The 25,153-nt window shown below is 46.1% G+C and overlaps 1 long non-coding RNA gene across 7 annotated transcripts in view; it reads left to right on the forward strand.

Annotated features, from left to right (window-relative positions):
• Window positions 1-25,153, forward strand: part of LOC123792387 (uncharacterized) — a 147,177-nt gene that overhangs the window by 53,369 nt on the left and 68,655 nt on the right. For all 7 annotated transcript variants that reach the window (XR_015723058.1, XR_015723057.1, XR_006779683.2 and 4 more), the window contains 2 exons: window positions 537-601; window positions 17,426-17,502. This is a non-coding gene — a long non-coding RNA (uncharacterized LOC123792387). The remainder of the gene's footprint in view (window positions 1-536; window positions 602-17,425; window positions 17,503-25,153) is intronic.

The raw sequence follows: 25,153 nt of genomic DNA on the forward strand, positions 1-25,153 counted from the left end.
GAACATTAATATTTAAGTAAATGTTAAAACGTGTTTCTTTTTAGTCAACTACAACACAAACTGTTACCAAGTTGTATAGCAATTATTTTTTTTTTAATTTTTTTAAAGATTTATTTATTTATTTGAAAGAGAGCGAGCTAGCGGGGGGAGGGGGAGGGGCAGAGGGCGAGGAAGAGAGAGAATCCTGAAGCAGACTCCACGAGCCTCCATCCCAGGACCCTGAGATCATGACCGGAGCAGAAACTGAGTTGGCTGCTGAACTGACTGAGCCACCCAGGCGCCCCAGTATATCAATTATTTTAAACTTGTGATCAGGGAGCATCTTAACATGTTTGGATGAAGGAGAGAACCTCCAAAAGGAAGTTCTTGGAGGCTGTGAGCTCTTCAGGCAGCTCTATCTGTATCAGTGGAGAATGGAAACCAGGAACAAAGGCCTTTTCTCTTTCTATAGTTGAAACCCACATTCATCTGTTACAGTCTAGCTCATATCTATTTTTAATTGAATTGCTAAATGCTCTTTTCACTTCTTCCTCTAGCGTCCTGCAACTTACCCGTATAAGCTACAGAAGATGAACTGTCTCCAGTTTTATTCAACTCCAAGGTGAACTGTGCTCACTTTCTGTATGTTTTGAGGAATGCTGGTGTTTCAGGAAAGGCACTCCCATTCCGTCCGTCCCATCACCCCCTCTTGTCTTTCTATTCTTGTGGTCTGTAGCATCTGTGGGACTCCGGTTATTTGTAGGTATTTATAGAATTGTGAGGCAGCTCTGTGGTCAGATGGGCCTGAGCCAGAGCTAAGAGGCTTTGTGAAACAGGCAGACAACATCCCGGGAGGCTGCCATCTTGCCTCGGCCACTCATGGTCTGACCTCAGTCAAGCCCCTTCTCTATCTGCTCTTACGTTCGCTTCTCTGTGCAATGAGAGGTATAAGATCTAGGAGAGTTGGGTGACCAGTAAGATCCAGCTTTCATGCACCATATTTCTGCCTGCGCTTCCAGATCCCTCTGGGGCACACGGGGTGACACAGGTACCCCAGAGGTAGACACATCCATGACCTGCTCAGTGGAAAAGGTCAGTCTTCGGTGCACCTTGGCTTGTTCCCTTCCTCCAAGTTGACAAAACTTTTCAGGTTTAGAAAGCCGTCTGTCTGACGGACTTGCCTGATGAAGTGTTACATAAATTCCATGATTAAAAACAGAATGTCATGAAACTCTTTCATCTTGGAAACAGAAAGCCACTTGACATTTATTTTTCCCCAATTAATCATCTCACTTTTCCCACAGGGCTCTCTGTGCTGGTGGATGAGGGAAGGGGGAAGGGCTGAGCGACTCTCTCTGCCAGTTGCCTCCCTGCTGACACCCATTAGCCACACTCTGCCTTGCCGACAGAACAGACTAGATCCGGGTATTGGTCACCATACTCTCAGGGGAAGACAGGTCCCTACCCAGCCCCAGGAGGTGGGAGAAGCTCTTCACAGCGGTTCCCTTCCTTTTGCCTGTAATTCTGTGTTGCAATTCTGCCCAATGTGATGTGAGGGGACATCTGCTAGAGTAGGGGAACCAACTGGGAAAGGTTTTCGTCTTTAAAAGCAATGCAAGGGGCGCCTGGGTGGTGCAGTCGTTAAGCGTCTGCCCTCGGCTCAGGGCGTGATCCTGACATTCTGGGATCAAGCCCCACATCAGGCTCCTCCACTAGGAGCCTGCTTCTTCCTCTCCCACTCCCCCTGCTTGTGTTCCCTCTCTCGCTGGCTGTCTCTCTGTCACATAAGTAAATAAATAAATCTTTAAAAAAATAAAAAAATAAAAGCCACGCAAGGTAGGAGTGGTTTTCGGCCTCCCCCTGTCCTTGTGTGAGTACACAATGCTTGCAACGACAGCAGCCATCTGGATGCCAGAGAACACATGCCTGCAAGCTGAGGACAGGAGAGAGAAAACATGGAAAGAACGTGGGTCCTTGCTGACATTTTTAAGCTGCTCATGTAAGTAACCTTGGAGCTTCTCTGCTTTGGCAACGCTTACTACAGGAGAGAGTACTTCGTCCCTGTCGCCCAGGGCCGCTTCTGGCTGGGTTTGCCGTTCTAGAGGCCTGCTCACGGCTGAATGACGCCGCCTCTTTGGCACCAACGTATCCTTCCTGCATCAAAGGCACCCTGAGAGGGCATGTCTCACATCAGAGCTTTTACAAGAGCCCCCAGAGCGGGGCCGAGGAAAGGGAAAGTAAGTCTCCTGTCAGACGACAGGGCGAGCCTAAACTGTCAGCCGCAGAGCTGAAGTGCATTTGATTTCCTGTGTCTTTAACTTCAAAATTCATGTGAAATTTTCGTTCTATTCCCTCAAATATCTTTTTCTTCCTGCAAAACTCACCTTTTGCCTACTTACCAGTTACACTACTTAACTTCCCCTAGCCTGAAAATTTTCAGCGTGGAGTAAGACTGCTGACCGCTGACAATGTGCCCCACGGGATGCCAACGGAGAGAGCATCTGCTTCCAGAAGGAGCTGTGTGGGCAGAACTTGCAAAGGCTCACGGGTCTATTCCTATTGTTATTGGTGCCAACATGGAGGAGGTCAAAGCCAGAGGAAGGCCCTTGAGTGGATGTAGCAGCTTTCTCTTCCTTTATTCCTCAGCCTGGAAACCCCAGGCAGGTGGTGGTGACAGAAACGGAGCACGGACCACATTCCTGCCTCAGATAGGGTCTGAGGAGGTGCATTCCCAGGCTACAGAGGTGACTCCTGAAAGGGTCGAGTCATCATAGCTGAGAGCCCAAGTGACTCGCCCCAGGCCATTGCTCAACACCAGGGACAGCGTCTAACTTGCAGGGTGTGTCATCACCCCTGGCAGGCTGCAGTCTCAACTCGATGTCAGAGGACAATTTAGTGACATGATAGTACCTTCCCCTGTATGCCTCCACCCAGAGAGCTTCCTTTGTGGTGAGGGCTGAGCTCTCTTTTAGTGAAAGCTTCCAGAATATCAGCTCCGGGGAGCCAGGGACTTGGCCTGCCTTGTTCCCTGCCGAATCCCCAGTGCCTAGAACTGTGCCTGGCCTGTAGGATGTTGTGTGTCATCAATACTTTCCGAATGACTGAATGTGAAGAGACTGCATGGGGAATACCCTGAAGGCCATACCATAGTAGGAAGCAGAAAGTGCTTTGAGGGCAGCTGAGCTGTAGGGAGTTCGGACAACGGGAATGGAAAGGAGCCAGAGCAGACAGGGCTCTGGAAACCTAGCAGCTAGCCCAGGAGGTGTCTGGAGAGGAGCTGCTGGAAGAGGCGTCGTGTGGCTGTAAGAGGGGGGCCCACCGCGGGAGGGGTGTCTCCAGCCTCCCGAGCCAAGCTGAGCGAGAACACAGCTCATCTAGACTGTGTGAGAACTTCAAGGGCTGGGGCCTCAGAGCTTTTGTGGCCCAGGACAGAACTGAGCTCCATCTCCTTAGCACCTCCCCCGTGGTGTGGCCAGGAGGACTGAGTCTGATGACAGGAATGACAAGATTTCCCTCCATCCCTGTTCAATGACCTCTTCCTGCTTAACTACCCAGGAAATTTTTAGGATACCTGTCAAGTCCAAGGAGGTGGTTTCCACATCCTGGAGGAAAGGTAGGAAAGCCCCTGAGTTATTCTCACTGAGAGACAGTTTGGGAGGAAGTGCTGAACAGATGGCTTGAGGTGACTAAGCTGACACAATGGTGGTGGGAGGAACTCTTGTGAGAGACTGTTCGCAGGCCCTCCATGCCCCCTGCTACCTGGCTGTCTGCGTGGGGCCTCTACGTCCTCTCCCCTCTCGCCATCAGCAGCAACCTGGCCTCTCTGCTCCCGGGTCAAGAACTTCTCGAATTCTCAGGTTCTATTCCACCTGCTCCTTCAGACACCTTACTCCTCAAATTACAGCAACAAGGGAGGAAAAACTCAAGTAAAAGCCTCTCAGCTGAAGATCTAGAAATTGTCTGGGCAGAAGGCACGGTGTTGGACATGCAGGCCCTGGGGCCGGTCCAACTGGGCTCCGCTCCTGCGTGCCTTTACCAGCTGCCCAGCCCTGGGCAACTCAGTCAACATGTGCGGACTTTAGACTTCTCCATGAAAGAGGCTTAGGAGAGGAAGCTGTGGGGTGATCCTGAGGGTTCAAATGGATAATGTACATAAAGCATTTCACGTGGGGCTTGGCATGGAGCAAAGGATGAAGAGATGTCAACAATTTTTATTTCTGCTTCTCCTTTGCATTCTTCCTTTTAACTCTTGCCTAAATTGACACGTACTTTACCTCCTCACAGGATGGATGTGTTTGTGGGAGTGAAGGCAAGAACGGTAGGCAGAGACATGCTTCTGTTTTATTTTTTAAGTCATCAGATAAAAAAATTAAAAGTTGCCACTGCTTATGGAAGACCAGGCATCGTACACGCGGCAGGGCCTGGAAGAGTGTCCACGAATTCTTGACACGCCTTCAAAAGAAGGAGTCTAACTCATTCCCCTTCATTATGGGCTGGCAGTAGTGACATGCTGCTTTTTTTTTTTTTAATTTAAGATTTTATTTATTTATTTGCGAGGCAGAGAGAGAGAATGAGCAGGGGGAGCGGCAGGCAGAGGGAGAGGGAGAAGCAGACTCTCCGCTGAGCAGGGAGCCCGATGTGGGAGTTGGTTCCAGGACCCTGGGATCATGACCTGAGCTGAAGGCAGATGCTTCACTGACTGAGCCACCCGGGCACCTCTGGTGACATGCTTCTAGGGAACAGAAGGCAGTGGACATGATGTTGTGTGACTTCAAGGGACCAGGCTGGTCAAGGTGATACAGCTGCCCCTGTTTCTCTCAGGACACGTGCCTTGGGAGCCTTGATCTATGACGTAAGACATCCGGTGACTCTGAAGGCGTCATGCCAGAGAGCCCTGGGCCAACACCCCCTGGGGACAGAGGGAGAGGCTGAGGGAGGCCCAGCCGCTCCAGCTCCTGCTGTGTGTCTGCCCAGCCCAGGTACCAGACACGTGAGTGAAGAAGCCTTTGGAATGAGCCCAGCTCAGGCCACCAACCAACCGCCACCCCATGAGAGACTCTGAGCCGGCACACCTGCTCTTAAATTCCTGACCCACAATTCCTGACCCACAAAACCCGTGAGCGCTAATGAACCACGGTTGCTGTCTTCAGCCACTAAATTTTGGGCTGATTTGTTAAGCCTTGAGAGATAACAAAGACAGATGGTATCAACTGATACCTCTGTGTGAGAGGTCCTCGTTAGCTCAGCTCACAGATGAAGACGCTAAGGTTTCGAGAACTTAAGGAGCATGCAAGTTGCCGTGAGGAGATGCAGAGCAGGGACACACACGTGTGTCCCTGTGACTCCAGAGTCCACACCAGATCCTCCGCACTGGGCCTGCCTCACCTGATGCTGCAAGAGGATGGAAAAATGGGTAAAAACGTGTCGTTCTGTACCTGCGCTACAAGTCTGTCAATGTTCTAGAATTAGATGCACACGATCCCATCGCATTTGGAAGATCACCCCCCCCCCTCGACGCATGCTTGGCGGGCTGTAGGGAAGTGGCAGAGCGGAGGTCCTGGGGGGCCTTCGGGCCACGTGTCTCCGGGGAGCAATGCTGGGCTCACAGTGTGCTGAGAGCAGGGCTGCTGGCTGGAGGGCCGGTGAGCCACCCGCAGGACCCCGCTTGCCTGGGTGAGGCCTGTAGACAGCTGTGAAGCCCGAGCTCGGGTCCGCGAGGAAGAGCCATATGGTGTGTGGTGAGAACCGGTGGAGGAAGACAGAACACACACGGCTGAGCAGCGGGAGAGCAGCTGAGCAGGGTGGCACGCAGTGACAGAAGTTCTAAAGAGCAAAGAGAAAAATATTCGTGGAGAGGACGGATGAATGTTCCCTAGAGACAAGCAGGAGGGGCTCCCTGCTGCTGCGGAGGGGAGGTGACCAGTCTGACAGGAGCCGCACAGGGGTTTACGCATGGCCAGGGTCCACTGTAGTGTCACCACCGTCTTCCCCTGGGCACGGGGGCCCCTCCAAGCTCTCTGGGGAGACAGGGTCTGCTCATGCAGGCGGACATCCTAGCAAGGGCATTTATGTGCCGGGACCCGCTAACGCTGGGACATCTAGAATGTCAATAAAACGGACACATTATCCGGCCCACAGAGGCTTCAGGTCTGGAGGGGAACATGATTTTTTTCAAGACCTACTGTGTGCGAGGTCCTGTAGCTCCTGATGTGCTCGTGTTATCTCATTTCATCAAGACACCTGTTCTACCAAGGTGGCGTTGCTCCCTTGATGAGACCCTGAGCGTAAACAGCATGCGTCCAGTGGCACACAGCAAGCAAGAGCTCGGCCTTGCACCAATTCTAATTCTGAAGCCCAGTGTCGGGGGCTCTGCTGGGAGCCTGGCTCTTGGAGTTGGCTCGTGTTTCATGACTGTCTGCAGGCCGGTGCAGGAGGAAGAGGCCCCTTCTGCCTGGAAGGGATCCGGGGTGGGGGGAGTGCACGGAGGTTTCTCCGGAGGGGTTAGACTGGAGCTGCGGTTGGGAGCTGCGGGTACTTAGGGGCCGCGGGCATGCAGGCAGCAGGACAGCGTGGGAGGGAGCGCGCAGGGGCCTGACTGGGAGGCACTCAGTGCTTCTCGCTAAGGACTAGGGCCCCCCCCCCTCCCGCAGCGGGGAGCGCCAGGGTTCTCAAACAGGGAGGTTATTGGATCAAGTTCGCCTTACCTTGAGAAAGGTCACGCTGGTGGCTCTGGGGAGCCCTTTCAGGAGCTCCGAGATACTGGACACTTGCACTTGGGTGTCACATGACCCCTGAACTTCAAAATTCTCCCAATAACGTGCTTGACTCTGTGTCCCCGCTTGCACACCCTTGTCTCCCGCTGGGCCTCAACTCAGGGAACAGAGCCTATCATTCCTCTGCTCAAAACCCTGCCATAGTTTTCACAGAGCTTTCATTTCCTTAAAATGCCCCGCAGGCCCCGGGGCAGTCTGCACCCCCCTTCCTCTGCCAGAGGTTTCCTCTCTTCGCTTCCCTTTGCGGCTCCGCCCCGCTGGCCTGTGTAGCACCCACCCCCTCCTGCCCACCTCTCTCAAGGATGCCATCTGCCCCTTCCCCGCTCCCCTGCAATCCTGGCCCTCCTCGCCCAGCTCTGCGTTTTGCCCCGTAGCATCTGTCACCTTGGACCTGCAATATAATTTGCTTGCTACTGCGTTTATCACTCGTGGTGCCTCTCTCCTGGCTCTAGAATGTGAGCTTGTGAGGACCAGGACCTTTTCACAGATGCGGATGCCACTCTTTCCGTTCCCTCTCTCCCTGCAGCCAATCCATCAGCAAGTCTGCGGGTTTTGACCTCAAGCGCCTGGAATTGAGCCTCAATTCATGGCTCCCTTGCTTGCAGTTTTGTTAGCAATTGTCGTTGGATTCAATCACAAAGGGCACCCACTGATTAAGTGGATAGCTGGACTGGGTGGGGCAGACGGGGGCAGACAGGGAAATGAAAAGGAGAAACTGGTCCAGTGGGATTCAGAGGTCAGGGCTGGCCTCAGTGGGACAGGAACCACTGCCACCCACGAAGCAGTCAGACAGAGCGACCACAGCAGCCCGGTCGTCTGCCGCGGAGACCTCTGATATCCTTCTCACAGCAGGTGCAGCCCCGCACCGGTCTGGGGCCAACCCTTCCCCTGCTCTGACTGCTCCCATACCAGCTCCTCCCACTGCTCTTTCTCTGCTCTGACTGGGGTCCTACTTTCTCTTTTGTCCCATCTGAAATCTAGCCTTTCCATAACAACCAAAGAATCTTCCACAAATTTCAATCCAGTGCCACCATTCATTGCTTAGAAACATACGTAGGGCTTCCAAAAGCATGGAGAATAAAATAGAGACTCCCTGGCACAGCCTACAGGGCCTCTGTGAACGGTGCCTGCCTCTCCCCGGCCTCACCTCTCTCCACATGCCCCTGAGACGATGCTGTGCAGCCATTCTGGCCTTCTGTTCCCTTCCTCAAACAGAACCCGGTTTACTCCTGCCACAAGGCCTTTGCTCTTGCGGTCCCTCTTCAGAAATGCTGGCGGCTGACTCGTTTTCAGGCTTCCGACTAGTCTTAGCTCCCTTCTGGAAGCTTCCCTCAGCACTCTGACTAAAGAAGCCCACCACTAGCTCCTCCAACCTGTCACCCTGTGTTTTATCCTGGGTTGTTTCCTTACAACACTTGTCGCTGTCTGAATGTCTTCTGTATTGATTTGATATCTGTTTCAGAGTAGATTAGAAGCTTTGCGAGAGCAGGAATTTTGTCTGCTTTGCTCACGGCTAGGCTCTCAGCTCCTCAGCCGAGCCTGGCCCTAATTAGGACCTCAGTGGGTGGGGAGAGGAGTTAAGATGGCGGAGGAGTAGGGGACCCCTTTTTCAGCCGGTCCCCTGAGTCGAGCTGGATAGGTACCAGACCAGCCTAAATAACCACGGAATCAGCCTGAGACGCAGGATGATGCATCTGGATCTCTACAAATGAACATCTCCAGCGCTGAGTATTGAGGTACCAAGAGGGGAGCTGTAAACTGTGCACGGATATCGGAAGATAAACGGAAGGGGGAGGGAGCCGCCGCGTTTGGGCGCCGAGAAGCGGCAGCCACCTGCACGGGGGAGCGGGCGGACTCACAGAGGGCACCCGCGAGAGAGCGGACTGAGACCGGTGAGCCGTGAACGCGCGGGCCACCAGGCATCTCCCGGAACACCGGAATCCCGGTGTGCTCACGGGATCCAGACTGAGACCGGGAGCTCCCGGAGCGCGCGCGGGGCGGCTGGCGGCTGGCGGGCCACCTGCACGGGGGAGCGGGCGGACTCGCGGTCGGCACCCGCGAAACAGCAGACTGAGACCCTGAACCGGGTGCGCGCGCCACCAGGCTTCTCACGAAACTCCGGAATCGAGGTGTGCTCACCGGGCATAGACTGAGACCGGGAGACCCGGGAGCGCGCGGGGCGGCCGGTGGCTGGCGGCATTAGAAACACAAAGGACAGAGACGCGCCGGCCCTGGAAGTGAGGGCAGGGTCGCCGAGTTGGTGCGCACATCCCGGGACGCCGCAGGGTTGAGCAGCACCAACAGTAACAGAGTTAAAGTGGCCAGAACATCAGTGGAGAACGGGCCGCAATCCCTCTGTTCTGCGACAATGCAGCCTCTGCTGCTCTGACCCTCAGAAGAGGCATAGCCGGCCGCCAGGGAAAGCCACCAGAGAACAAAAGCCTGGAAATACCGGCTCAGAGAGTGCCCATCCCCATCCTCCCTCACAGGGGACACGGAGACTCTACCCAAACAGGGCTGCCTGAGTATCGGCGCGGCAGGCCCCTCCCCCAGAACACAGAAGGCAGGCTGAAAAATCAAGAAGCCCACAACCAGAGGCGCCTGGGTGGCGCCGTCATTGAGCTCCTGTCTCCGGCTTAGGGCGTGATCCCGGCGTTCCGGAAAGGAGTCCCTCATCGGGCTCCTCCGCTGGGAGCCTGCTTCTTCCTCTCTCACTCCCCTGCTTCTGTTTTGTCCTTGCTGACTGTCTGTCTCCCTCTCTCAGATAAGTAAATAAATAAAATCTTTAAAGAAGAAGCCCACATCTCTAAGATCCCTATAAAACAAGGGGCACGGCCTGGGACCCAGTCAATAATTTTGGGCTCTGGAAACCCCGCAACCTCTCTTCATCAGAATGACAAGAAGGAGAAGCCCCCCCCCAGCAAAGAAAAGACAGTGAGTCAGGGGCCTCTGCCACAGAAGTAACGGATATGGATGTAACCAAATTATCAGAAATGGAATTCAGAGTAACAATGGTCAAGATAATGAGTAGACTTGAAAAAAGTATTCAGGAAAATATTACTGAGAATATACAATCCCTAAGGGCGGAAATGAGAGCGAATTTGACAGAAATTAAAAATTCTATGAGCCAAATGCAGGCAAAACTAGAGGCTCTGACGGCCAGGGTCACGGAAGCGGAGGAAAGGGTTAGTGAATTGGAGGATGGGTTAATAGAGGAAAAAATAAAAATAGAAGATGGTCTTAAAAAAATCCACGCCCACGAATGTTGGCTACGGGAGATTACTGACTCAACGAAACGATCCAATGTTAGAATCATCGGCATCCCCGAGGGGGTGGAGAAAAACAGAGGTCTAGAAGAGATATTTGAACAAATTGTAGCTGAAAACTTCCCTAATCTAGCAAGGGAAACAAAAATTCGTGTCCAAGAGGCAGAGAGGACCCCTCCCAAGCTCAACCATGACAGACCTACACCACGTCACGTCATAGTGCAATTCGCAAATATGAGATCCAAGGAAACAGTATTGAAAGCGGCCAGGGCAAAGAAATTTCTCACGTACCAAGGCAAAGGCATCAGAATTACATCAGACCTGTCTACACAGACCTGGAATGAGAGAAAGGGTTGGGGGAGCATTTTTAAAGCTCTTTCAGAGAAAAACATGCAGCCAAGGATCCTTTATCCAGCAAGGCTGTCATTCAGAATTGATGGAGAAATAAAGACATTTCAGAATTGACAGTCACTAGCAATTTCGTAACCACGAAACCAGCCCTACAGGAGGTATTACGGGGTGTTCTATAAAAGTAAAAAGGCCCCAAGAGTGATACAAAACAGAAAGTCACAGCCAATACAAACAAAGACTTTACTGACAACATGGCAGAATTAAAAGCATATCTCTCAGTACTCAGCCTGAACATTAATGGTTTAAATTCTGGTTTCAAACGCCACAGGGTTGCAGATTGGATAAAAAGAAATGACCCATCCATTTGCTGTTTACAAGAGACTCATTTCGAACCCAAAGATGCATTCAGACTGAGAGTAAGGGGATGGAGTACCATCTTTCACGCAAATGGACCTCAAAAGAAAGCTGGGGTAGCAATTCTCATATCAGATAAATTGGATTTTAAACTACAGACTATAGTTAGAGATGCAGAAGGGCACTATATTATTCTTAAAGGAAGTATTCAACAAGTGGATATGACAATTATAAATATATATGCCCCCAACAGGGGAGCAGCAAGATACACAAGCCAACTCTTAACCAGAATAAAGAGACATATAGATAAAAATACATTAATAGTAGGGGACCTCAACACTCCACTCTCAGAAATAGACAGAACACCCTGGCAAAAACTAAGCAAAGAATCAAAGGCTTTGAATGCCATACTCGACGAGTTGGACCTCTTAGATATATATAGAACACTACACCCCAGAACCAAAGAATACTCATTCTATTCTAATGCCCATGGAACATTTTCAAGAATAGACCATGTTCTGGGACACAAAACAGGTCTCAGCCGATACCAAAAGATTGAAATTATCCCCTGCATATTCTCAGACCACAACGCTCTGAAATTGGAACTCAACCACAAGGAAAAATTTGGAAGAAACTCAGACACTTGGAGACTAAGAACCATCCTGCTCAGGAATGACTCGATAAACCAGGAAATCAAAAATCAAATTAAACAATTTATGGAGACCAATGAGAATGAAAATACAACAGTCCAAAACCTATGGGATACTGCAAAGGCAGTCCTAAGGGGGAAATACATAGCCATCCAAGCCTCACTCAAAAGAATAGAAAAATCTAAAATGCAGTTTTTATATTCTCACCTCAAGAAGCTGGAACAGCAACAGAGGGACAGGCCTAATCCACGCACAAGGAAGCAGTTGACCAAAATTAAAGCTGAAATCAATCAAGCAGAAACCAGAAGTACAGTAGAGCAGATCAACAGGACTAGAAGCTGGTTCTTGGAGAGAATCAATAAAATTGACAGACCACTGGCAAGACTTATCCAAAAGAAAAGAGAAAGGACCCAGATTATTAAAATTATGAATGAAAAAGGAGAGATCATGACGAACACCATTGAAATTGGAAGGATTATTAGAAATTTTTATCAACAGCTATATGCCAATAAACTAAGCAATCTGGAAGAGATGGAATCCTTCCTGGAAACCTATAAACTACCAAGATTGAAAAAGGAAGAAATTGATTTCTTAAACAGGCCAATTAATTATGAAGAAATTGAGTCAGTGATAAACAACCTTCCAAATAACAAAACTCCAGGCCCGGACGGTTTTCCTGGGGAATTCTACCAAACATTCAAAGAAGAAATAATACCTATTCTCCTAAAGCTATTTCAAAAAATAGAAACAGAAGGAAAGCTACCAAACTCATTCTATGAGGCCAATATTACCTTGATCCCCAAACCAGGCAAAGACCCCCTCAAAAAGGAGAATTACAGACCGATTTCCCTAATGAATATGGACGCCAAAATCCTCAACAAGATACTTGCTAATAGAATCCAACAGTTCATTAAAAGGATTATCCACCACGATCAAGTGGGATTCATACCTGGGATGCAAGCGTGGTTCAATATTCGCAAATCAATCAGCGTGATACATCATATCAACAAGAAAAGACTCAAGAACCATATGATCCTCTCAATCGATGCCGAAAAAGCATTTGACAAAATACAGCATCCTTTCCTGATTAAAACCCTTCAGAGTGTAGGAATAGAAGGTACATTTCTCAATCTCATAAAAGCCATCTATGAAAAGCCTACTGCAAATATTATTCTCAATGGGGAAAAGCTGGAAGCCTTTCCCTTAAGATCAGGAACACGACAAGGATGCCCACTCTCGCCACTATTATTCAACATAGTACTAGAAGTCCTTGCAACAGCAATCAGACAACAAAAAGGGATCAAAGGTATTCAAATCGGCAAAGAAGAAGTCAAAATGTCTCTCTTCGCAGACGACATGATACTCTATATGGAAAACCCAAAAGAAGCCACTCCCAAACTATTAGAAGTTATAGAGCAATTCAGTAACGTGGCGGGATACAAAATCAATGCTCAGAAATCAGTTGCATTTCTGTACACAAATAACGAGAACGAAGAAAGAGAAATCAGGGAATCCATCCCATTTACAATAGCACCAAAAACCATACGTTACCTTGGAATTAACTTAACCAGAGACGTAAAGGACCTTTATTCTAGAAACTATAAATCACTCTTAAAAGACATTGAGGAAGACATAAAAAGATGGAAAGATATTCCATGCTCATGGATCGGAAGAATTAACATAGTTAAAATGTCCATGCTACCCAGAGCAATCTACACTTTCAATGCTATCCCGATCAAAATACCGAGAACGTTTTTCAAAGAACTGGAACAAATAGTCCTTAAATTTGTATGGAACCAGAAAAGACCCCGAATCTCCAAGGAACTGTTGAAAAGGAAAAACAAAGCTGGGGGCATCACAATGCCGGATTTCGAGCTGTACTACAAAGCTGTGATCACAAAGACAGCATGGTACTGGCACAAAAACAGACACATAGACCAATGGAACAGAATAGAGAGCCCAGAAATGGACCCTCAGCTCTTTGGGCAACTAATATTTGATAAAGCAGGAAAAAACATCCGGTGGGAAAAAGACAGTCTCTTCAATAAATGGTGCTGGGAAAATTGGACAGCTACATGCAAAAGAATGAAACTTGACCACTATCTCACACCATACACAAAAATAAACTCCAAATGGATGAAAGACCTCGATGTGAGACAGGAATCCATCAAAATTCTTGAGGAGAACATAGGCAGCAACCTCTACGACATCAGCCAAAGCAACCTTTTTCATGACACATCCCCAAAGGCAAGAGAAACAAAAGATAAAATGAATTTATGGGACTTCATCAAGATTAAAAGTTTCTGCACATCCAAGGAAACAGTCAGAAAAACTAAGAGGCAGCCCACGGAATGGGAGAATATATTTGCAAATGACACTACAGATAAAGGACTGGTATCCAAGATCTACAAAGAACTTCTCAAACTCAATACACGAGAAACAAATAAACAAATCAAAAAATGGGCAGAAGATATGAACAGACACTTTTCCAATGAAGACATACAAATGGCTAACAGACACATGAAAAAATGTTCAAAATCATTAGCCATCAAGGAAATTCAAATCAAAACCACACTGAGATACCACCTTACGCCAGTTAGAATGGCAAAAATAGACAAGGCAAGAAACAACAATTGTTGGAGAGGATGTGGAGAAAGGGGATCCCTCCTACATTGTTGGTGGGAATGCAAGTTGGTACAGCCACTCTGGAAAACCGTGTGGAGGTCCCTTAAAAAGTTAAAAATTGAGCTACCCTATGATCCAGCCATTGCACTACTGGGTGCACTACGTCTGTAGTGAAGAGAAGGGCCATATGCACCCCAATGTTCATAGCAGCAATGTCCACAATAGCTAAATCGTGGAAGGAGCGGAGATGCCCTGCAACAGATGACTGGATTAAGAAGTTGTGGTCCATATATACAATGGAATATTACTCAGCAATCAGAAAGAATGAGTTCTCAACATTTGCTACAACATGGACGGCACTGGAGGAGATAATGCTTAGTGAAATAAGTCAAGCAGAGAAAGACAACTATCATATGATTTCTCTCATCTATGGAACATAAGAACTAGAATGATCAGTAGGGGAAGAAAGGGATAAAGAAAGGGGGGGTAATCAGAAGGGGGAATGAAACATGAGAGACTATGGACTATGAGAAACAAACTGAGGGCTACAGAGGGGAGGGGGGTGGGGGAATGGGATAGACCGGTGATGGGTAGTAAGGAGGGCACGTATTGCATGGTGCACTGGGTGTTATACACAACTAATGAATCATCGAGCCTTACATCGAAAACTGGGGATGTACTGTATGGTGACTAACATAATATAATAAAAAATCATTATTAATAAAAAAAAAAAAAGTACCTCAGTGGGTTACATGTGTGATTGAACGCACGGAGGAATGATTTCGTGAATGAATGACTACAGGAATGCCTGCGTGCAGTGTTGGAAGACTAGACAACCGCCTATAGGGGTGCTTTGAAGGATGGTGAGGAAGACTGTCCTCCCAGATTTTTCTGCTTTGCTTCCTGCTCAAAGGCCTAAAGTAGCATTTTTGAATAACAGCTGACTTCTGCTTCTGGATGTGATTGCTTGTGTCAGACTCTCATGCCAAAAACATACATAAAACCTGCTTAAAACATACACAACAATTTTTATTTTCTCTCTTTGGTGTTCTTTGTATACCCGGAAATCGGAGGACTCGTGTTTTTCACCAATTCTAGAAAAATCCTTGGCCATTATCTCTTAACTACTGCCTTCCCCTCTCCTCTCTGTCCTCTCTCCCTGCAGGCACATTCTAGTTTTATGTTATTTCCCTTCTCATTCATATTTTAAATCTCTTTCTCTGCACTGAATTGTTTTCTTTCTTAGCTCTCTCTGCCTTGGTTCCCTAATTCTTCCTGCGGTTGTATTTAATCTGTCTTTAACTTAGCTTTAAATTCAATCGCACATTTTTTCCATTCTAGAAGTAAAACTTTTTCAAAATTGCTTACTTTTTAATAGTTATCTTATTTTTTCATGTTAAAATTTATCATTGATTTATTAATACTTCGAAGATACTTATTTTTAGAAATGTATAAATTTTGCAAGCAGCAGTTGTGTTATCTCAATTCCTAGGCATCTCACTGTGCTTTTTATTTTTGCTGACTCTTGGTCATGCTGGCTTATTTACTCACTCTCTTTATATTTTTCACTGGTAGACTAATGCTCAGCTTAGCTTTATCTGTGGGATTCCTGTGAGGTCTGTGTTGAATAACTGTCCCTCCAGATAGGGTTTATTTTGGCTTTTGCTACAAGCTTGAGTTTGTTACCAACCTAAGGCCATTTTATGTTCATTTTTTTCTTTCGGGGTTTCTGAGACTGTACGGACAGTGTCAGCATGAATCCCAAATCCACATGAGGGCAGGTTGGGGTTATGAAATCTCAGAGGAGACTTTTTTCCAGAGAACCCTAGAATATGTGTAAGTATTGTTTTATGCCTCCTTTGCTGATAGGCAGAAGTTTTCTTGTTCTTCTTCACAGAGGATAGAATTTCATTGTTCCTGGATTTATGCAGATATCTTGGTTTCATCCCTCCACCTTGTGTAGTTCAAGGGATTGTCACCTGTTCTCACGTGCTTTTTCCATGGGCATGGAGAATGAAAGTTAACCCCCGAGCAGTTTTAGTTTCAACACTCTCTGGGGAATTCCTTTATTTACATGCAAGGTCAGCAATAGATTTGAGAGCCTTGTTAAATGTGATCCAGCATTTTATGTGGTTTGGTTGGGAAGGTTTATATACTATCGCCTGGGAGGCTCAGTCGGTTAAGCCTCTGCCTTCGGATCAGGTCATGATCCCAGGGTCCTGGGATCGAGCCCCACGTTGTTCTCCCAGCTCAGCGGGGAACCTGCTTCTCCCTCTCCCACCCCTGCTCATGGTCTCTCATTCACTCTCTCTCTCTCTCTCTCAAATAATAAATAAAATCCTTAAAAAATATATATTATCAGTCTACCATATTTTGAGATAGAAATCATGCATTTTAATTTAGCTGTATTAGTTAATGCTTCATGGCTTTATATATTGACTTCCCAGGTATTGATAATAATCTTAACTCTTTAGAGAATTTTAAAGCTTAGAAATCCTTTTCACACCTATTCTCCAATTAGGAATCATTGCCTTCCTTGTACAGATAAGGAAGCTAGGCTCTGAGTGAGGGGACTTGGCTAAAAATGACTGCTATTTCTTGAAATTCACTCTGTGTTAGGCACTATAAATGTATTATGGCAAATGCTTACAGCAGACCCATGAACTGGGGATTATTTTCTGTGTCTTGTGGTTGAGAAAACTTGGCGTCTGAATGCTAATGTAATTGGTTTAAAGTCCCATAGCTTGTCACTCAGAGCCCTGCTTGATTCCAGACCCCATTCTCTTCCCAGGGCTATCTCTGTTCATTCTCCAGACTAGTTTCCTAGATGTGGGTTTTTATGCATTTTAGTGAAGCCATTAATGCATTTTAGTGTGACTTTTTACTTAGAAAGTTCTTTACTAATAAATATGTTTAGGGGCACCTGGGTGGCTCAGTCAGTTGAGCATCTGAATCTAGGTTTCGGCTCAGGTCATGACCTCAGGGTTGGGAGATGGAGCCCCATGTCCGGATCCATACTCACTACGGAGTCTGCTTCAAACTCTCTCTCCCTCTCCCTCTGCCCCTCCCCACCTTCTCTCTCTCTCTCTCACTAAAATAAGTAAATAAATCTTTTTAAAAAAATAAAAATAAACATTTATCAGTAACTAAGGTTCATTGGTTAGTTGTCAGTTTACACAATGTGTTTTCTCAATCTCAGTTACATCTGGGGGGAAAGCTCTTTTAGAGCTTGAAATAACCCAAATGACCCCAGATGCTAGCATTTACTGTTTTCACCTGCTCCAGTATAGGAAACTTGCCTAGGAATTATAGACAGCTCTTGACTTATGATGGTTTGACTTACAAATTTTCAACTTTATGATGGTGTGAATGTATACGCATTCAGTAGAAACCGTATTTTGAGTTTTTGAATTTGGATCTTTTCCAGGGCTAGAGATATGTCTACAATATGCTCTCATGATGCTGGGCAGTGGTAGTGAGCTGGGGCTCCCGCCAGCCATGCAGGTAAACAACCCACACACAACTGTTCTGTACCCCCATAACCATTCTGGGGTTTTTTTTTGCATTTAGTACACTATTCAATCAATTATATGAGATACTCAACACTTTATTATAAAACAGGCTTTGTGTTAGATGATTTTGTCCAATGGTAGGCTAACGTCAATGTTCCGAGTATGTAATAAGATGGGCTAAGCTAAGCCGTGATGTCTGGGAGGTTAGGTGTATGAAATGCACATTCAACTTACGAGATTTTAGATTTACTATGGGTTTACCAGGATGTAACCCTATCATAAGTCAAGGCAGATCTGTATTAGCCAGCATCTCAAGCTGTGCTTCTTATTTTCTTCTTGAGCCATGATTTTTCAAATGATGTTTTGCACGGAACCCTAATATAAATCAGATGCTTGGAGAAGGAGGACACATAGGCCTAGAGCACAGTTTGCCTCTTGAAAAATTAGTCACTTTGTGAAAAAGCATATATAAACAAGTAAATATGAATAAAAGTCATTGGCTTTGACAAATAAGTTCAACTACCCATTAAAATAGCTCTTGATTTTTAGTATTTTCCACTGTTTATGTCCACATCATTATGTGAGCCCAGGTCATGGAAAAACCAGGTCTCTAAGAAAGACAAAGGAAATTGTCGATATGCCGAACGTAACCTGCTGGACCAACTCCCTTCGATTCAGTCCAACGTTCCTAAGTTGCCATTCCTAAATGAAACAATTTGGTGTCCATTAGACAAATTGAGAGGTAGGCAACTTGAGGCTTCAAAAGAAATCTCTCCTCCCAGTCGGCCACTCTGTTGTGTCCTGGGGATGCCAATCTGGGTGCTTCCGTGTACAATCTCTGGGGGGTCCTGCCTCAGGCCACTCCAAAGCCAGGGCTTTGAACTCCAAAGCCAGGGGTCTCTGCTACACAACATTATCCCCTGGTCCGTGGGTAAGCCACTCTAGAGGACTTTCTTCTTCTCGTTAGCCTGGCCAAATTAATTCCATTTTTTAAAATTTCAGACTCAAATCAAGTCTCATTTCCTCTCAGAAGTGACCCTTGGTGGCCTCTGTCCATACAGATATGTCTGTTCTTTGAACTTAGAGCTTATACGTGACTCAAGGCACATTATCTGGGATCCCTTTTCTAGCTACCCTATTCCTTTAAAAGCCATATGGGATCTCATTATTTGTATAGCATTCTTTGTTTAGTTCCGTATTGAAGACTTCTGTTTTGACATTACAATTTGGTATTATAAATGACGTTGTCACGATAATTGTGGCACTTTTATCTTGGCGTGTTCCAGTGGATGTGTGCAAATCCCTTCTATTACAGCTGTTAGGCCAAAGAGTACAGACACCCCCTGTTTTTGACAGCTCTTGGCAATTGTACAAGAGTGACGGTTTCTGTACACCCTCGCCAACACTGGGTGCCGCAATATTTAGGTAGAATTTACTTGGTTTCCACGTGTTAGGTAAGTACATAGAGGGTGAGGCACTCGAAAAATGCTGAAGCGCCCCCTTTCTTTTTTCTCTAGAGAAAGAACTTTCTAGGTGTGGTGATGCTAACCAAGTTTATCTCTCTGAGTCTCAGTTTTCTTACCTGAAAAAGACATTAAGAATACTTTAGGAATACTTACAGAGCTGTTGTCAGGATTAAATAATACAGTGTAAATTATGGATCTGACCTACTATTTGACAGTGCTCGGTAAATGGCGGAACTTTCTCCTTGTGTTCCCTGCAATGCTGGGTACCTGTAGCACTCGGTGAAAACGAGGTGAGGAAAACTGGTGGCCCACCACCATACCCAACATCTGCGGAATGTTGACCACATCTGGCTGCCACTGCAAGTTCCTGACTTCCTGGCTTCTTTACTGCTCACCACGGCACCGTGCTACTACTATCCCTATTTCGTACCAACTTAAAGGTAGAAGCTCGTTAGGGGTGAATTTGGCTTTGCAACCTAGGCAGTCTGAACTAGAACTTGAGATCGTAAATATCCTCCCTTTTGGAAATCACATACTGTGCCCCGGGTTGCCCACCTCGTGTTCACCTTGGGCTGGCGGGCTGCCCCTGGGGCTCCTTCTTGCTAAGACTGGTCAGCTTCTCCGGCAGGCTTTACCATTCCTCCCTGGGGTGTGATACCACATCTATAAGTGCCACCTGTTGTGCTTCAACAAAAACACTGTAAAGAGGTCAGCCAGGGAAAACAGTAAGTGTATTTGCTTCAGCCAAGTAAAAAACAAAAATCACGACTTATTTTGTTTATCCAAAGACTGATTTGATATGTACTGGACACTGTAAAAGCCCTATACCTAGATAAGTCCCACAGGGATCCCCAGCAGCCAGAATTTTACACTATGCATGCAGCTGTGTGCCTTTCATAAGTCGTGGGCTCGCATGTTTTCAGGGGAGGATTTAAGATGGTATTTCACAATAAGTATAAATATTCATTGTTTGGCTTCACTTTTTGTGATTTCTGTCACATCAACGGGGGAGGACTATAGTAAAAATCACGTACCTTAATTTTTAGGTAGAGAACATCCCCCAAAGCCCGAAGTATACAGGTAACTTTATTTTAAAAGTACCTAACATACTAAGGTGGGGTGATAGGGGATAATGATCTTTTTCTCATGCTACAAATGGACATTGAGCTGGGACAGTCAGAGAGCAGGTGTGAAGTTTGGTTGTCCTCTTAGGACAGATGGAGTCGGGTCTGTGGGTACAGCCTTGGGCTTTCAAAAGGGGTCCTGCTCTGTGCATTGAAAAAGTATACACAATCACACAAAGAAAACATATCTGGAGGGCTACCCAGCACAATATTAACTCCACGTAGCAGGGTTAGAGGAGATTTTTATGTTTTCAAAAGGTTTTCCAGAATTGCCTGAAAATTGTTAGTGAGAATGTTTTTCTTTTATAGTCAGGACAACGCAAAAGCCATTAACTAAGAAAGAAAGAAAGAAAGAAACCCAAATGGAAAGCAAAAGACGTTCTGCCTTTCTGGTCCTGCCATAAAGGAATCGAAGCAGGGCTCTTTCCTCCTCTCGGTCTGTGCGATCTCACCCCAGACTCGCCAGGACCCTGGGTTCCTCCTCTCTCTCCAGCTCAAATGTGGCTTCTGCTTCCTTCTTGATAATGGGGGTCCCGGAGTGAACACTCAAATGGAGCTCCAGCCGGGTGCCCTCTGCTCTCTGACCTTGGTCTATCTCTGGTACTCAGTACGAGATGAATTCCAGTCCGCTCTGCTGCACTGCATCGCGGGGAAGGAAGGCTTTAGAGCTGGAGATGGGTGTTATGGTTCTGTCGCGTGGGCACGTTATCTTACCCGTCTGAGTTTTGGTGTCTATAGAGCGTCGACAATAACAGGACCCTTTACTCCTTAAGTCTTGGAGATAATACACATAGAGTGTTCACCAAAGTACTTGTCCTTCACTCTTTCTACAACAGCCATTCACTGCGCATGTATTTATCCCATGCGTTCCTCTGGGCACTGGCAATACAGAGTCTACGTATTTTTTTTTTTTTAGAGCATGTACTTTTCAACTCTTCATTTTAGTATAAACATCCTCTGTGTCTGATCTTTTGACTTATTAAATTTCTTGGATACAAAGCTATGCACTAGAGTTGAGGCCCATCAGCTCTGTCCCCACCAGTGTTATTGAAAAGACACTTTCATTGTTCAGACATCAGGATCCTGACTTAGAGAGATTTATGAAAATGTCCATAGTTGTTGAAGACCTACTCTCTTATAAATTTTATATGCAGTGAAAATAAGAGAAAATAAAAACACGTTTTTAAGAGAGTTGAAATAACTCAGAAGAGTTGGAACTGATGCCATCAATATCTACAATTCTTTGGGGGGAATTTAAGTTTTTAAAGGTAGGTAATAGCGTTGACAAGTATTGAACAATTTTTATCTGTCAGGTCGTGTTCTACGTGTATGAACTAATTTAATTCTCACATCAAGGAGATTTGGTTCCTCCCCCCATCTTAAAGATGAGAAAACTGAGGCACAGAGGGATTATGTAGCCAGGTCACTAGTCGTAAATGGTAGAGTTGGGATTTGAACCCGGGAAGCTGCATATCCTTGTTCTATATTGTATAAGAACATTGTAGTCTCACTATAGGTTTATGAACAAATGGATTTATTCACACTTTTTGAAATCGAATCTGCTCAGTAGTAGAGAAACTCCTGGCTAGACACGAACTACCAACTCTCATTGTTGAGATGCAAAGTTGGGAGTTGCTTTGCCAGAATCACTGATGGGACACCCCCTACTTTATTCCTTCATATCTCCTGGTAGTCAGGAGAAAGAAAAGAGAAGAATTAGATATCTGTGGGGAATCTAGTTTGTTCCTCTATCTTAAACTTTTTTTTTGAAAACTAACTGATGTTCAGATTGAATTAAAATGTTAACAAATGAAAAGGAGCAAAGACCCTTGAAGATTCCTGCAAGGGACTAGATGTTACTGAACCGATCGGCAGTCGGGGGCTGGAAAGAAGTTAAGGGAGTGAGAAACCAGACGCACATATGTCACCACGAGGACTCTCTTTCTCATCGGTGAGACAACCCGGCGCGGGTGCTGCCTGACTCCAGGTTCTTTGCTTTTCCTCGATAGCTTGAACCATGAGGGACTTTTTCTGATACTGACAGTTCCAGAGTCTGTTAACTCTATTAAAACAAACAGCTGAAGAGTGAATGCATCTGTCACCAACTAGTCAGAGGCTTTGTGACACTCGAGGCAAAGCCACCTCTACCTTTTGTGTCCCGTCAGGATTGCAGGACTTCTGCATTTAGAGTCAGTGCACAGCTCAGGCTTAGAAGATCCAATTTACTGAATCGTAGTTAGTCAATCAGTGACAGAAGGCATCTGAGCGAGATGTTTGTATTCCTTTAGTTCATTCTCCATGATTGATCTCTATCTTATATTTTGGGAATAACTTAAGTAAATCATTGCCTTATCCTGTTATATAAACAACGAGTTATATTCTTAAAAGACAGTGGGTTTTTTATTAAAAATGTTAACTTCAGAGACGTTAATCACCACACTTGAGAATGTATCTACAGAGGATGACTCCTTTAGAGCAATAATTCCTGACTATCATTAAGGAAATTCCCTACAAATCCTTAGTCTAATGATTCTCAGTTATTTCTCACTCTCTCTGTTTTTCTTAATATAAGCCACCCACTTTGGAAACTTCTGAGACTGTGCGGTGACAAATCCAGCAAGGCTCAAAGTGGTTCCATCCCAAACCGAGAGTCACAATGTTGGTGACTGGGTTGTACACACTGCATCACTATCTGCTCTCTCTTCCATGCCTCCTGTCTCTGTGGAGGAGACATCCCTTCTCTGTCTCTGGGTGTGGACCCTCTCTCTTCCCGTACGCGCTGGGGTGCTGTCTCAGGAGGTGTCTTCTGTCGATTCTGGATTGCCCGTCTCTCCTCTTTCCCTGGTTCACGGCCCTGGTTTCATCCCCACACCACCAGGAGCAACTGGAGAGAAGGAACCACATGTCTCTTACTTCCGTGTCTCCACATCTACCCAGCACATTGTGGGAGATAAAAATAACATTATTTTTAGAGCTAAGATGTACCGATAAAGATAAAAGCCTTTGATTTTTCTTCTCACTATGACTCGATGAAGAAATACTAACTAGCCTTAAGCAGAGCTTGGCTGCACGGTTCCCGGAGTGTTCAAGTTCCTTCAAGGTTTTAGCTCCTGTGCAACCAGAGAAATGACCATGCGTGTGTGTACGAGGAATGGGGTGAATGTCAGGAGAGGTGAATGGACCAGGCCATTCTCTTCTGTTATTCCTGTGCCTGATTTTTCTCCCTGAGGCAGAGGAGAAAGAGAAGTACCATCTCCGTGTTGTACTACGTCTCTATGTTGGCCACACAGAATCCCATGACCTCTTACCAGCCAGAGACTTCTCTAACAATCCACCTTTCTAGGTCCTCAGTTAGCACTTACTGTACCTCCATCCTCCCTGGGAGGTACTTTTTCTCCGTGGGGAGTCTTGCGACTGTCGCAGGCAACCCTCTGCTGTCCGCGACTTGCATCTGATGAGACCTTGGAGTGACAGAAGCTCAGCACATACCAGACTCTGTTTCCTAGGACGGTCGATATCTCTTCCACAACAAGGCATTTTTTAGGCCAACCAGACAATGTAATAGATTTCCAAAGCTGCTATTTAATGTGTTACACGTAAAATCACACACATGCCGTTCGTTGCAAAAGCAAAACTGAAGGTGGTCATGTCCTAAGGAAGCAAGAGAAAAGTTCACTCCTGAGCCCCAAGTCTGGGACGACCAAGTGGGGACTGCGTTTGGTCCTGCAGAATGACAGAACATGCCTCTGGCTTCACAGTGGTCTGACTGAGTCACCTCCCCAGGCTCCTCTCCTCCATGCTTGGAAATCACACTGAGACTTGCCACGGGTGTAAGGTTGGGTCCAAAGGACCTGGGCTGGCCAGTGGCTGGCATTTGCAGGAGATGGTGACACACGGGTGATAAACGAAGGGAAGGAGAATGTGTAGCTGAGAGATACCGAAGTCCGAGCAGTGTTCTGCTCCAGTGACTCCCTAAATTGTCGGTTGAGGGCAGTTATTCATAGCGGCGCTAATCTCTTTGCTCTCTCTCCCCCTGGCCAAACATCAGAGGAATGAAGGGAAAAGGCCAAAGAATATCAGTATCAACTTGAATCCCACCACCCTAGCACACCTGATCTCCTTTCCTAGAATTTTTATGTTTTGTATATTCTCTTCCTGAATTCACCTTTTCATCCGCACAGCAGATTACTCATTGACACAAAAAGGAGCAGAACTCTTTATCTGAATTTTTCTATTAAGTCAAAGGGAAAGAGAGACTTTTATGGAAGCAGGAAGGTTCTGGCTTTCTGGTTTCTGCTTGTTGGACACTTTAACACTTTTTTTTGTGACCTTGGGAAAATTACGTCATCTCACTGGGCCTGGCCCAAGCCTGCAGAAAGGAATGCCCAACACATACGTGCGAGCGTGAATACGCATAATTAACACAGTACGTGCTACTTACGCTTTATAGTTGGTAATACTTTCCTTTTATTTTTTTAAAAATTCAAACCTACAGAAAAGTTGCAAGATTAGCACAACGAACATCCATTCACTCTTTGTCTAGATTTGTCGATTGTTACCATTTGCCAATCTGCTTTATGCCTTTCTGTCCACACATGTGCGTGATCACACAAATATTTTTTTGGTGAGACGTTTGAGAGTCTTTTTCGTAGAGAATTCAATTATTATTATCCTTAGTGTCTTAATACATGTCTTCTAAGCACAAGGACATTGTCCTCGATAACAGGATAAATATCACATTCAGGAAATCTAACATTGAAACCTACTATTATCTAACATTGTGACCAAACTCAAATGTCCCCATTTGTCCCAATAATATTTTTAAATGTTTTAATCATTTTTTTCCAATCCAGGATAGAATCAAGAATTATTCATTAGCCATCCTATTGTTTTAAAAATCTAGAACAGTTCCTGAGCCTTTAAAAAAAAATTCTCATATCATTCTGACATTTTTGAGGAGTTCAAGCATCTCTTTTGTAAAATGTCCCTCAGTGAAGAGTAATCGAATTGTCTCCTCGTGCGTGGGTTCAGATCCCACTTCTTGTTGGCAGGA

The sequence above is a fragment of the Ursus americanus genome, chromosome 2, assembly GCF_024610735.1.
Source record: "Ursus americanus isolate L20-20 chromosome 2, mUrsAme1.1.p, whole genome shotgun sequence".
In the NCBI taxonomy this organism is placed as follows: domain Eukaryota; kingdom Metazoa; phylum Chordata; class Mammalia; order Carnivora; family Ursidae; genus Ursus; species Ursus americanus.